Source organism: Strigops habroptila, chromosome 15, assembly GCF_004027225.2.
Source record: "Strigops habroptila isolate Jane chromosome 15, bStrHab1.2.pri, whole genome shotgun sequence".
NCBI lineage: Eukaryota > Metazoa > Chordata > Aves > Psittaciformes > Psittacidae > Strigops > Strigops habroptila.
This window is the reverse complement of record NC_044291.2, coordinates 2,628,332-2,640,921: the sequence shown is the minus strand read 5'-3', so window position 1 is coordinate 2,640,921 and position 12,590 is coordinate 2,628,332. Positions and strand designations below refer to the sequence as shown.

Genomic DNA, 12,590 nt, shown 5'->3' with positions numbered 1-12,590 from the left:
AGACTTTTCAACAAAATGAATACAGATCTTGTAAGCATTTTCCAGAAAAAAACTCTTTGCTGCATCATGCCACAGATTAACCATCTAGTAGCAGTGGGGCAAACAATAATGAAGACACAATGAAATGAGGTGAAGCAATAAAAGGTGGGATCAAGTATACACAAAGCAAGGTAAATTCTGACATCTAGGAACAACGTGGGATGCTTGAGGAACAGCGAGATGGCGTTCAAGAACTACCAAATGTTAACTCAGTTCATCACCTTCTGCAGGATCCTCGCTAGAAAACAGACATGTTAGAGCCCACATTAAAGTAAACCTCAACAGTATGGGCGGAAGGCTTTAAGTCACATCAGCCCCAGCATAAGCAGGTGTATGGAGAGTTGTCTGGTTAAGACTCAGACGTGCTTTCAGAAGATCAATACCCACATACAGTTACACTGTGAATCTTCTGCCCACATCTTGCAGAGAAACAGATTCAATTAAAATCTGCCAGGTTTTCACCACTGATTTCCCTTCCCATACCCTAAAACTGCTGCCAGCAACTACTCAGATATTTAGCCTTTGGTTTTAATGCAGATTTGCACAAATACTTTTGTTGACTCTAGATTTCAACACTTCCACAGTCACCCTGTAACGATAGGAGATTTTTACAAGAGATGGTTACCCTTTCTGAATGCAATGTTAACCTGCTGAACATCTATTTTTCTGCTGATTATATTATAATCCTTTAACTTTCACCTTCCACTATGTTGTTGGGGTTTTTTATGCAGAAGCCAGATGACATCATAACTTTCTATTTTGTTTTCTGTATACTTTGGCATTTTACCTCCTTTTCTATTTACTTCTCTCCATACAAGCAAATACAGCAAGACAGAAAAGTGGCTTTGGAGACTGTTTTATGTCGTACGGAATTATTTCCAACTTCATTTTTGCCATTAAAGATGAGCTACTCTTTTGAACTTCAAGGTTTCCTTCAAAATGCTTCACATTTGCAAGTCATCTCCTTAGCTTACCACCCTTTCCAAATCCAAGCCTCCTGTGTGGAAAGTATTCAAAGACTGCCCAACTTCAAAGCACACAAACAGCCACATTGAATGTGTGATTAGTCCCACTGAAATTAAAGTTAAGCACATGCAATTATTTGGGTTTATAGATTAAAAAGATGTAAAGTCAAACAAGTTCCTTTCCCAATTCTCCATTTTTTTGCTATTTTTAAGTTCTTGTGAAGCTTCTGAGACCGATTTCGCATGTAAAGATAGCTTTTCCTATGAAGATTTTTAAATACCTGCCTCATACAGAGTTATTTTTGTCCAATTCAAAGTCTGTCCTCAGTATCTTTGCACAAATCCCATTAACTTTAGTACATGTCTAAAGGCAGAATTTGAAACCTGTAAAAAACTGGGTCACTGGACAACGTTAAGTCTCAGAGATTTCTTTTCCGAGTTATAAGAAGAGAAAAATACCTCTTCCCTCGGGCACTACGCAAACATTCCCTTTTGTCTGTAAGCAATAGCAAACACTTGAAATTTGATAGGTTACATTTCATCCTTGCTCACTTAGGACTTTTCCCCTTAATATAGCTAATAGCCATTTAGACCTTAATGTAGTATTTGTAGCTGATGCGAGATCATCCAAGCACACCAGCTCATGGGGCTGCCACGCGGCACATTTCAGTGCCTTGTTCACTCCCAGCTTAAACCAGTAGCCAGCAATAACATTTGGTGAAGGGTCCCTCTGTTTTCTAGTTCCCAGGAAAACTGCTTTCACATGCTGGTCACACACACACTAGCTCCTGCTTTGCCTCTATTTTGTATTTAATACTGGTAATAAAATTTCCTTATTGCATTTATAAAATACAGCCTTACAAAATGTGATCTACGACCAGGAGGATCAGTCCAGGTACAGATGAGTTGGTTTGGGTTTTTTACAAACTAATTGTACAATTATTGTGTCAGTAAACAGCAGTGAAATAATAGTCTAAAAGACTTCAGTCACTGCGACTGTTCTCTGCATTAACACCTCAGATCTGTGTATTCTCATATAATTGGGTTTATTACATTATATACACTTATTCCAGCACAAAACCTGCAGAGTACTCTAAGTCAGACCATCCTAACCTAATGCGGCCAGGCAGGAGATACAAAGAAAAGGGACAAGCCAACACACAGCATTCAGAAGTTAACTGTGAGTTCCCTTTCCACAATCACTTTTCCCAGAAAGTTTAGATTTGCTGGAATCAGAAAACAAAACTAAAGTCCAAGTTACTAATGACATATACTTTGGATTTCCAGTGATAACATCACCCTTTAGATTTCCTTCTGCTCATGACTATGAGGACAGCCCAGCAGAATGAGCACACGGCTTGGAATGCTAATCCAGACTATGCTACTTGTGCGTGTGTGACCTCCAGCCAAGTGTTTCACTTAACTTACTCTCTGCACCTCTAAGCCTTTCTGATTCCCTCAGCCATCTCGGGAAAGCTGGTAACACTCAAGAATACATGACAATGTCTTAAATATTTCTATGAAAAGATCTGCAGAAAACGCATTATTTCCATCAGAGTTTTATATAAAAAAAAAAAATTCTTTCCATGCCAGTATTTTGTCCCAAGAAAGAGCACAATTATTGTTAATTATTTTAACTTGCATCGAGGTAACTCTAATTCCATGTTGCTTTTGGCACAGTTCAAGTCTCCACCTCTCACTGAGTATACTTAGAGACATAAATTAAATTTTCTTCCTTTTTATTCCTTGAAGCCTAAAGACAGATGTTAACTTTTTTTTTCCCCCAAACCTCAGATGTTCTTTTCCTTGTTAAATTCATATCCTTGTACTGCAGAGCCAAAGCTCTCCCAATCCCCTGTATTCTAAATTAATCCATCAATCCCCTTTCCTCTGTGTTTTTGCCCTTGGCATATCATTAGCCCAAGGGAGAACTCAACGGAAAAATTCCAAATTTCACTCAGACCACAGCTGAAAATATCTTTCTTCTGCCTCTGCAAAGCTGCACTGAGATGCCATCCCTTGCAGGTTTTTCTCTCCTTACTACATCTCCAGCTCCACTGCACAGCCATTACTCTTCACAGTTGTCCCTTCCCATCCCATTATCTCCTCCAGCTGCCTCCCTCTGGGCTGTATTTGTACTATCTGCTGTAAAAAGTTTCAAATACAAACGTTCTCACATTAAGTCCTTGGACTAGTCTTTGATTTTCTAACTATTATCTTTTCACCCTTTCTCAAGGTCTGCACTAATATTTTAAGGCCACAGAGGAGATGCAGCTAAACTCATTTGCTTTGAAACCTCTTGATTCTAGACATGAAAGCAGTAACAGACTCCTCAGATTTGTTTCTCCTTTCAATCTTTAACCACCGTGAGATAAAAGTTTGTTACAAAAGTAGATCTATGTCTGACTGTTCAGAACTAAGGTGACACTTTAGCCAGAGGCTTGCAAAGAGGTATACAAAATATAAGTTTAATTTGAACAAGCTGGACTTCTCACTACATGTAAAGTTCTCAACGCACATGTGTTTTCTACTTCCATCTAATGCTGCAAATCACTCTTTTGAATGAAAGTTACTGTTTCACTTCAGTGCTGCAAATCTCCTGATCCTACTGCCTTTTGCCAAAGTTCCCTCCCAGGCTGCTCCAGCACAGCATGTTGTGTACTGCTTACTTTGGCAAACAGCTCCCCAGTCAACAGCCTTTCATCTTTATAGCATATATAAAATTATTTCTGAAAAGTGTAAAAAAGTGATATTAAACATGATTGCCATGGATTTATACATTGAAAGCTGAGTTTGGAAAGGCACTTAACCAAGAAAACCTGGCAGACATTTTGAAGCACTCATGCGAAGATACCAGCCATTTGAATCTTGATGCAAAACCACAAAGGTTCTATGGAACACACATCCAAAGACAGAAAACCCCACTCAGGCTCAACCCACCCTCCTCATACCTAAAGGTTTTGGCTCGCTAGCACTTCTCTGAAGACTCTGGTGAACAACAGGACTTGGAGCTCACCTCACCGCAGTGCCCATCTGCTCTAGAACAGCCACATGTCTGGGATTAGGAAGAATTACCACAGCTGAAAGCTAACTGGAACTCGTTTGTCTTGATTTCTAGAAGAGAAAGATGGAGAACATCGAATGCTGTATTCCTTGTGCAACCCGACCCACCTAAACACACCACAAAGCTGCCTTGATTTTAACGTCCTCGGACAACTACTGAGGATTCAATATGGAGAACAGCTACTCACATGGAAACGCTACTCCTCGGCTCTATTTGGGAGGCTGCTCTCTTTCTGCACCGCTTTGGATTTTGCAGTGGGATATAAAACCCATCAGGGACGTGCACTGCCTGGGTAAGGGGTGCTCGGGCCTCGCCTCACCTCAGCCTTGCCCCATCCCTCCGCCGGGCCCGGGGCTGCAACCCAGGCCCAGTCCCGCTCCTTCGGCCGGCGGGGACGGGTCCGCCTGTGGTGAGTGTTTGCAGTCACGGCCCTGGGTCGCTGCCAGAGGGACTGGGTGTGGGTGAAAGCTCACGACCAGTGTCCGTTGACGCGCCCCGGGGCGGCGGCGGCGGCTCCTCCCCACACACACCTGCGTCCCGCCGCGCCGCCAGGCCCGGCCGCCCCTCAGCCCTACCGCGCCGCTTACGCACTCTGCGCCCGACACGCTAGCACCTACGGCGTTTGCGCAACGGGAGCTCTCTCAGGTGCAGTGCCCGCGTTGACGACATTACGGAAAATTCGTAAGAAACACGAACCTCTTTGAGGGGCTTTACGCAAGTGACGTTTCTAGGAGCAAGCTTGGCCGCTCCAAACCCGCGTAGCCGCGGGAGCTCTCTGAGCTGCAGCGAGCCCTCGACCGCGGGCGGCGGGTGGGATTACGCAATTAACGTAAGGAGTAGCGGCTCCAGGTAGGAAACCGGACGGGACGAGCCAAGCAGCTTTACGTCAATTCCGTAAGGCTGCGCTGGCCTGCCGCGAGGAGGGAGGAAACGGCCGGTTCCGCGCCGCTACGGAATTGGCGCGGCGGGCCGGCATCCACCCTACGCAGTTGGCGTAAGGCTCTCTCTCAGGTGCAGGGAGGAGGCGGGCCCACGTTGCCCGGCAGCCCCAGCCTATGGGGGCGCGGGGCGCTGTCACGTGCCCGAGCCCCGCTCGCCGTTGCGGAGCCGGAGGAGCCAGGACGGAGCCGCGGAGCCGGGACGGGGCCGGGACGGAGGCAGCGCCGGAGCCGGCGGCGGGCGGGGTGAGGCGGCGAGCGGCGGGGCTTGGCGGCGGGGAAGGGCTCGGTGCGGCGGCTCCGAGGGGAGGCGGTCGCCGCTCCTCCCACTGCACCGGGCACTGCGGGCAGGAGGCAAGGGCAGGACACGGGGGGGAGGGGAGGCGCTGCCTGGGGGGGGTGCGTGCGGTGGCCGCTGCGGGGGTCTCGGTGCCCGGAGGGGCCGCACGGCCCCGGGGAGGGTGGGGGGGTGCGAGGAGATGGGGGGGCTTGGTGCGCGCGTGCGGCCGCCGCCCGCCCTTCCGCCGGCTGCGCGGCGCGTACCTGTGCGCGGGGGGCGGAGCCGCGGGCGGTCGGTGCCGCGGGGCGGGGGCCGGGTACCGGGCACTGGCCCCGGTGTGCGCTGAGAGGGGGGGCTCGGCCCCGTCCCTGACAGCCCGCGGTCCCCCCGCGCCGCGGCCGGGTGCTGCGAGGGGGCACGAAGTTTGCGGGAGGAGCCGCGGCCCCGGTACCTGTGCGCGGTTCCTGGTGCTGCGAGGAGGACTGGCTGTGGCTCGGTCACTGCGCGGTCCCGTCTGTCTCCTTCGTCCTGCGTTTGCGTTGCGCTGGGTTTTGTTAATCGTTAACCCATTGGTTTTTGTGGAGGTGAGAACCTGAATAGCCGTGGAGTCACAGGCAGGGTGCTGAGAGCGAAACACAAGGTTTGAATCAAAATAGGAATATGCATTATCTAGCTAAACGTCTTATTATTTATTTAGGTGGCTCTGAAAATGGTGCCATGTGGTTTACAGAAAGTAAGAAGAAAATGTCCTGCTCTAAACAGCTCACACAGAACACAGCAGAACAAAAACTTATCAAATGGGGGGTCCTGAACATATCTGAATTGGGTTTTTTCTTTAGTTGTTTGTTAACGTTTTTAGAAAGTTTTATCAGACTTTGTCCTAAAAACTTAGAAATTCTAAGCGTGGTTAAAGTAAAGAAAGACCTATGTAGGCAGTGGAAGGTGTCCCTGCTTGCGGCAGGGGAATTGGAACCAGATGGTCTTTAAGGTCCCTTGCAACCCAGACCATGCTGTGATTCTGTGCTTGCTGTCGGGAACATAAGGTATTTCAAATCTTCAGCTCCAAAAAATGTTTGTGCAACTTTTAACTTAAATTAAAATAGCTGGGCTATTGAAATTAAAATAGCTAGGAAGTTTAACTTACATTGAAATAGCTGGGCTATTGAAATTAAATGAAAATAGCTGTGTGTTCTAGTGAGCATCCGAAAGCCAGCCTTCTAGGGTAAAGACAGACAATTAGAATGATTTCCTTCATTCAAGGAACGAATGGAGGAGCAGGGATTGCTTGCAGAACGTGCTCTTAGTTTTAAAGGCATGGTAACCATTTTTTGAGAGACCCAAAGGAAGCAACAGTGGAGGCAGAGAGAGCCTGATGTTTGCAGGAAGGAAGGAAGGATGGAATGGTGCTGTCTGTACTTGAGGGGAGGCCTTGAAAATCAAGCTTTTGGACCGGGAAGGGAGGAAGGCTGGAGAGTGTCTCTGTAGCGGTTGTATTGCTGTATTCCTTCATTTGCACAAGGTCATTTCTCACAGTGTCTGAAAAGCAAAAGTGTTTTCCAAGAATTTAAATATTCCATCTCTTAGATGGGCCATCCAACATTTGTAAAAGCTGGGTTGTAGTTATTTCCTGCCAGTGTAGGGAGGAAGAAGAAATCTGTGTCAGCAGATGGCAGCTGGCTGTAGCTTCTACTAAATTCCTGGTCATTTTTAGGAAGTTGGACTTGCCTCTGGAAGTTCTTGGCATGTGTCATTTTCTTCTCTCTGGAATTTTCCAATCATTTCCCTCTGCTTCATGTGGGTATAGAATGGAGGGAGGGGATGGGGAAAAGAGTGGGTAAGGATTGCTAATAGTTGGCTTTTAGTATTTTCAGTTTTCTGTTTCTCAGCATGTTGACACTGACGGTGCAAGTCTGGTGCTGCTTTGGCATTTCTAGGAGAATCCTTAGTCCTTGCTAATTCTCCTACTCCTGTTTTTGTAAAGGGGGTTTATTTGCAAAGGTTGTTCATCCAAACTGATCATTACTGAACTGATGACAATATTGTTGGCTCTCCACAAAAAGGTTCTGATGAGGTGCCAGTTCTTGCTCCAAGTGGTTGGTAGGCTAAATGCAAGGTATCTAGGACTTAATTTCTCTATAGAAACACTTGTGTGTGGGGAGCTGGGGGGAGCCCCCGCTGTGACCTGGTTGAATGTTGCTGAAGAAGTGACCAAATCCAGCCTCATTGTTTGTCCTGGAAGAAGGAATTTCAGACACAGTCGATTTCATAGCAAAATGAATGGTTCGGAAGCAAATGGGAAGAAAGAGTAAGCATGAGAAGTAGTTTAAACTCTGGTGGATATGCACATTCTGGTGACCCTTGTTTCTGACTTGAAAGCAGTTTTTTTCCATGGGTAACATGATGCTTAAGGTTGCAGAGCTCTCTCCTTTTGAAGCCCCTCAGTGAGTGTTCATCAAAGGCCTGTGGGTGGACTGAGATACTATTTTTTTGTTTGAACTGTGAAATCCTGTTTGGAAATTAAGGAAAAGGAATCCAAGTCCCTTCACGTTGTGAAGAACCTCACTGTAGAATGGTAAAAGCTGCGCTTTTTTCCATGTTGCTTTGGAAGCAGTTGAACTTTGTAACTTGGCATGTAAATAGAGCTCTTTGAAGAGCACAGCCATAGCTGGGAAGAGGGGAGAGGGAAATGCCTGGCTGGTTAACAAGCTTTTGAGTGTGTAAAAAGCCACTGTGAGCATGTTTGTTGAAGTGTCTGTTAAAACATAAAAGAAGTTCGCAGAGTCCTGCTCTGGGTTGTGGTGATGTACGTACACCTAGAAGTGACCAACATGTCCAAGTGTAAATATGAAAGAGTAAAAAAAGTGGCACTTGGTGTGTTTCTGGAGCCTGGGCTGGGGAGAGCACTGGGGCAGTTGAGAGGAAGGTCCCTGGGAAGGTGTCAGTCATCTGAGGCGAGAGAGAATGCACAGGTTCAGTCTACACCTCACCAGACTCGCTTTCAGCTCTTGGCGAGTTAGGATTCATGGCACATCTGGTACAGAGGACTTAAGCACAGCATTTTGATTTGTGTAGCTCACTTTGTATTGAGGTTGGGGGAGGGAGGACTTTTCTGTTCTGACAACATACCCAGGAGGAGCACTTGGCTGATGAAGTGTCCTGGATTTGCTATAAACTGAGCAATATTGGCAAGTAAAGATGGCTTTGCTGCTGTATAGGCTGCAGTGCTGAAATGAAAACCGGTTACAGATTCAAATAGCAGAGAAATGCAAGTCTCAAACATGTCTGTAGAAATCCCAGTTTGAATACATTTGTTGTCCTTGCAGCATGATTTGAGGAATAGAAACTTTGTACTTCATATTTACGGGAACAGAAGCCTAAGCTGATATTTTTTATTAAAAGTGATAATTGATACAAGCTACAAGACCAGAGACAATATTTTTTCAGTTGTGCTGCTGCATTTCTTGGCACTTGTGTAGTTTTTCCTTCTCATGTGCAAGCCTTTCACTGAGCAATGATGACAGAAAGCAGTGGCACATACACTGTGTCAGCTCACAGAGGAATAGTGTTTCTCATTAACTTTTCTGAAAACCTCAATTCATGTCCTTTGAGAAAAAAAGCATGTAGAGGGGTCTTCCAAATGGTACGAGTGGGTTAGCATCAGCTTCTTGTGCTTTCGCTTTTTGGGCTTTATTTCGTAGCTAAATTAGCTTATGTTTCTGGTCCTCTCACTCTAAACACCACGGGATGGAAGAGGACAGAGAATTCTTGGACCCTGTTCCATGTTGGTCTGTTGTCTTCATACTTTTGCTCCTCAATGCATATACTGACCTTTCTGTTAATTCCCTGTGTGGTATTGGAATGTGGACAAGGTGCTGGGTATAGGAGAAGCGTAAGAAAAGATTCAGGCTATGTCATCAGTTCTGCTGTTACCAAAAGGTATGTGAAGCATGGTACTGGTCTGCGCTATCCCTCCTTCTCTGCTGCTAAAACCAGGAATGCTGGGACTCTCCCACTGTGTGGATTTTCCGTGCAGCTGTGTGGGGCTGCTGTATTGCTGGGCCCCTGCACCTTTGCTGGTGGGCTTCACAAGCAATGAAGGCCGTAGATTATTAAACCCTGTGTCCTTGTTGTTTTACTTCATTGATTTTTCTGTAACTATGCAAACTTTTATAGCTTTTGGAAATATTTTCATAACATGCTGATAAATTAAAGGTGCAAATGGATTCTTTGCTATGAGGGTGCTGAGGCACTGGCACAGGGTGCCCAGAGAAGCTGTGGCTGCCCCATCCCTGGCAGTGTTCAAGGCCAGGTTGGACACAGGGGCTTGGAGCAACCTGCTCTAGTGGAAGGTGTCCCTGCCCGTGGCAGGGGGTTAGAACTGGATGAGCTTTAAGGTCCTTTCCAACCCTAATGATTCTATGATGTGCAAGAGGAATAACCTTATGAAATCTGACTGCTAACTCATTTTAGGGGATCTCTTGGATTGTGGAAACTTAAGTGATCCTACCACATGGGTTGCTTTGAATTAATTCTCTTATGTTGTGGTTTGGCATACTATTTAAGAGCCTCAAGATGCTACTCATGATTGACTTAACAAAATGTAAATTATATGCTGTTTTACTAGGGCCTAATTTATCTGTCCTAAGGTTTGTGTACCAATAGCACTAAGCCCTTCTTACAATAATGTTTCTCTTTCATGTAATGTCTACGTAGGGGAATTAAATTACTGTTAATTGCGTGCTTAAAAATAAAGTAAATTTGGGGTGTGTCTGGCTATCACGGCAAATTAAATCGTGCTGCTGCTGCTTGTTGGTTTTGTGCATTTACTCTGAATTGACTTTATTGAAAAATTAAATGTTTGAATATTGGTTGGGAAGAACACTCTTACTAGTAGGTAACCATGAGATGTCCCAGAACTTGAAGAAATCTTGGAGAACAGAACTGATTAACATTTTCAGACCTTAAACTTTAACGTAGTTAGTGCTGAAGAAGTGAAACGATTGAAGCAGAATTTGTCATTTGGCTTGACAGTAAATGAACTCAATGGTGAGAAAGTGATGCTGCATCTTAGAAATTGCCCCTTAGTAGGAGCAGAAAAAGGGCATCTGGTTTTAGAGGTCTTTGCTTCGCTGTTTCCTCTGATTCTTGGGAGGGGAGGCACTTTCACTAAACACATTTCTTGTTTGACTTGTAATACTGCAAATTCAAGTGCTAGCAGAGTGATTTAAGTATGGGGCCCTAAAGCATCTTTAGTATTACAGGTATGATGTTACATGTGGGTATTCCACTGATTATGACCCTAAACAAAATCTGCCCCTGTCCTAGTTCCCAGCTGGCAGTTGCTGCCTTCCTGGAGAAGCACCAACAGGCTGCAGGTGTGGGTGAAGCCCAGGCACATGAGCTCTTTGAAGCTGATTTGGAACAAGTGTTGTGTGTTTTTAGAAATGAGCTTTAGCAAAACAGCCACGGTAGAGGCTGAGGAGGCTCAAGGCTTGGGAGCAGCATCTTTCTGGGCATGCAGTACTGCTGATTTCCTCCAGGAAGATTTTGCCACAAAACGGTTTATCCTAGTGCCAGTGATACTGTGAAACTGATAGACCTTTTTTATTCTGTATTTTAAAGGGTTCTGTAACAGTGGATTGTGATAAGTCATGGTTAATATTAGAGGGGAGGCATAAAAAAAATCATTTGCAGGGTATTGGGTGGCTTTGTTTGTTGTTATGGTTTAGCAGCCAAAGCCGTGTTACTGAGATCCTGTTTAACCCTTTCCATAAACATGCTTTCTCTTTTGAGCGTCCTCCTATTTGCTATTTAAAAAGAGTGCACAAAATTCAGGTGGAAACAAGGCACATGCTGCACCCAGCTGAATTTAGTTGCTATTGCTGAAATAGGTGGTGACCTTAAAATTACTAGCTGGTGTACACCTGGATAAAGAAAGCATTTAAGTGAAATGGTCTTTTTACAGCCTGCTTAGCAGGACATGGAATGGTTGTAGTAGACATATCACTTGGAGTCGGGGTGAAAGCCTACAGTTAAGACAGTGCAAATCAGGGCATGTAAAAAACAAATTACAGGTTGTATCAAAAAAAGGGCATTTGAGTTTTCTGTCCCGTGGGAGGCAGCTGGCAAGAGGAGAACCGGTGCTGCGCTTCTGTTACAGTATGCAGCAGATCATAAAGGGTCCAATGGTGTAACCTGATGGAGATAAGATGAATGGGATTGGGTTGTGGATGCTTTTGTTAACCATAGAAACAAATAACCTGCTGTTAGTTAGCACTTTCAGATCCACTGATATTTAGTGGATTTTGGAGTTGGATTTAAATAGCAGCTGGTTATGTGGTGGTAATTACCCTGTCCGAGCCTGGTTGTGGTGCGCTGGTGTAGCTCCGAGCTGGTGGGGAGTGGTAGTAGCAGTGAGCACAGCCAGCACGGCTGGTTTTTCCAGCTGTGCTGTGAGATGTTCTGATAGGTGTATGGCTGATGCTGAGTCTGGGTGAGGACATCAGTTCTCCTGTGTGAAAACAAGAAGAAAAATTAGTTGTTTATTCTGATTTTTTGATACTTCCGTGCTGAACGGGCAGCTCTTTGCATATGGAAACCTGCTCTTTTTTTCTGGTTATGGGATGCTGTAGTCTGCTCTCTGACCCTCTATGCACTTAGTACTTTTCTCCTGATCTACTTTGCTTAATTTCTGTATGTATAATACAACAATTTTTGAATGTTTTGCTTTAATGGAAGGGGCAGCTGTAGATGTACAGCTTTAGGTGTGACTTTGGGGAGTGAAGTACTGGAGAATACAGCCACTGGAAAGCTTGGGGCTGTGGTATGATGGAGTAACATGTTCCCTACTTGTCCCAAGTGAGACAGTTGAAAGGAAGTGGTTGCAAGGAATCTGTAGAGGACGATGTGAAAGACTATGAAGTGTTTGTAGAGAAAATTGAGGATTGGAGGATACCCTTAAAGATCTGGGAAGTGTTTAGCCCCATAAGATCATATACTATGGTAGTTGTGCACCCCAGAGCCAAGCCTGGACTGACTTTAGAGTAGATTAGTAAGGTATTTCAAGTTGGATTGTACTTTACTGTGGAGATGGATTCTGGAAACTCTACTGCCTAATTTTGTTCTTTGTTTCTTTTTATATAGAGACATGAAAGTTGTGCTTAGGTAGGGGTCTTTTCTCTTAATGAGCAATACCTCAGATGGATGTTAGTTGTGTAACTCCTCAACCTGAAACAAAGAGAAAGAAAAGCCTCAGTTCTTGGCTTCTGCAGTTCTTTTCCTGAACAATAAGTACTCTGAGAACT

General features: G+C 45.1%; 2 protein-coding genes and 1 long non-coding RNA gene across 21 annotated transcripts in view; 1 reads left to right on the top strand and 2 right to left on the bottom strand.

The window, feature by feature from the left end:
* The window catches only part of CRB2 (crumbs cell polarity complex component 2), a 61,735-nt gene extending 56,901 nt beyond the window's left edge, over positions 1–4,834 (bottom strand). For 2 of the 7 annotated variants that reach the window (XM_030507223.1, XM_030507222.1), the window contains exons 1-2: positions 4,256–4,697; positions 4,021–4,118 (exon numbers count right to left, since the gene is read on the bottom strand). The gene's annotated coding sequence lies outside the window, so the exon portion shown is untranslated. Of the gene's footprint in view, positions 1–3,955; positions 4,119–4,255; positions 4,698–4,764 lie in introns of those variants that run through there. The other 5 variants (XM_030507226.1, XM_030507227.1, XM_030507221.1 and 2 more) reach the window with 5 other exon arrangements.
* A 1-nt stretch (position 4,835) lies between these two features.
* The window catches only part of STRBP (spermatid perinuclear RNA binding protein), a 72,388-nt gene continuing 64,633 nt past the window's right edge, over positions 4,836–12,590 (top strand). For 6 of the 13 annotated variants that reach the window (XM_030507249.1, XM_030507250.1, XM_030507251.1 and 3 more), the window contains exon 1: positions 5,147–5,252. The gene's annotated coding sequence lies outside the window, so the exon portion shown is untranslated. Of the gene's footprint in view, positions 4,918–5,145; positions 5,253–12,590 lie in introns of those variants that run through there. The other 7 variants (XM_030507248.1, XM_030507247.1, XM_030507246.1 and 4 more) reach the window with 3 other exon arrangements.
* Positions 11,629–12,590, bottom strand: part of LOC115617110 — a 47,203-nt gene continuing 46,241 nt past the window's right edge. Inside the window, exon 3 of the long non-coding RNA XR_003994497.1 lies at positions 11,629–11,797. This is a non-coding gene — a long non-coding RNA (uncharacterized LOC115617110). The remainder of the gene's footprint in view (positions 11,798–12,590) is intronic.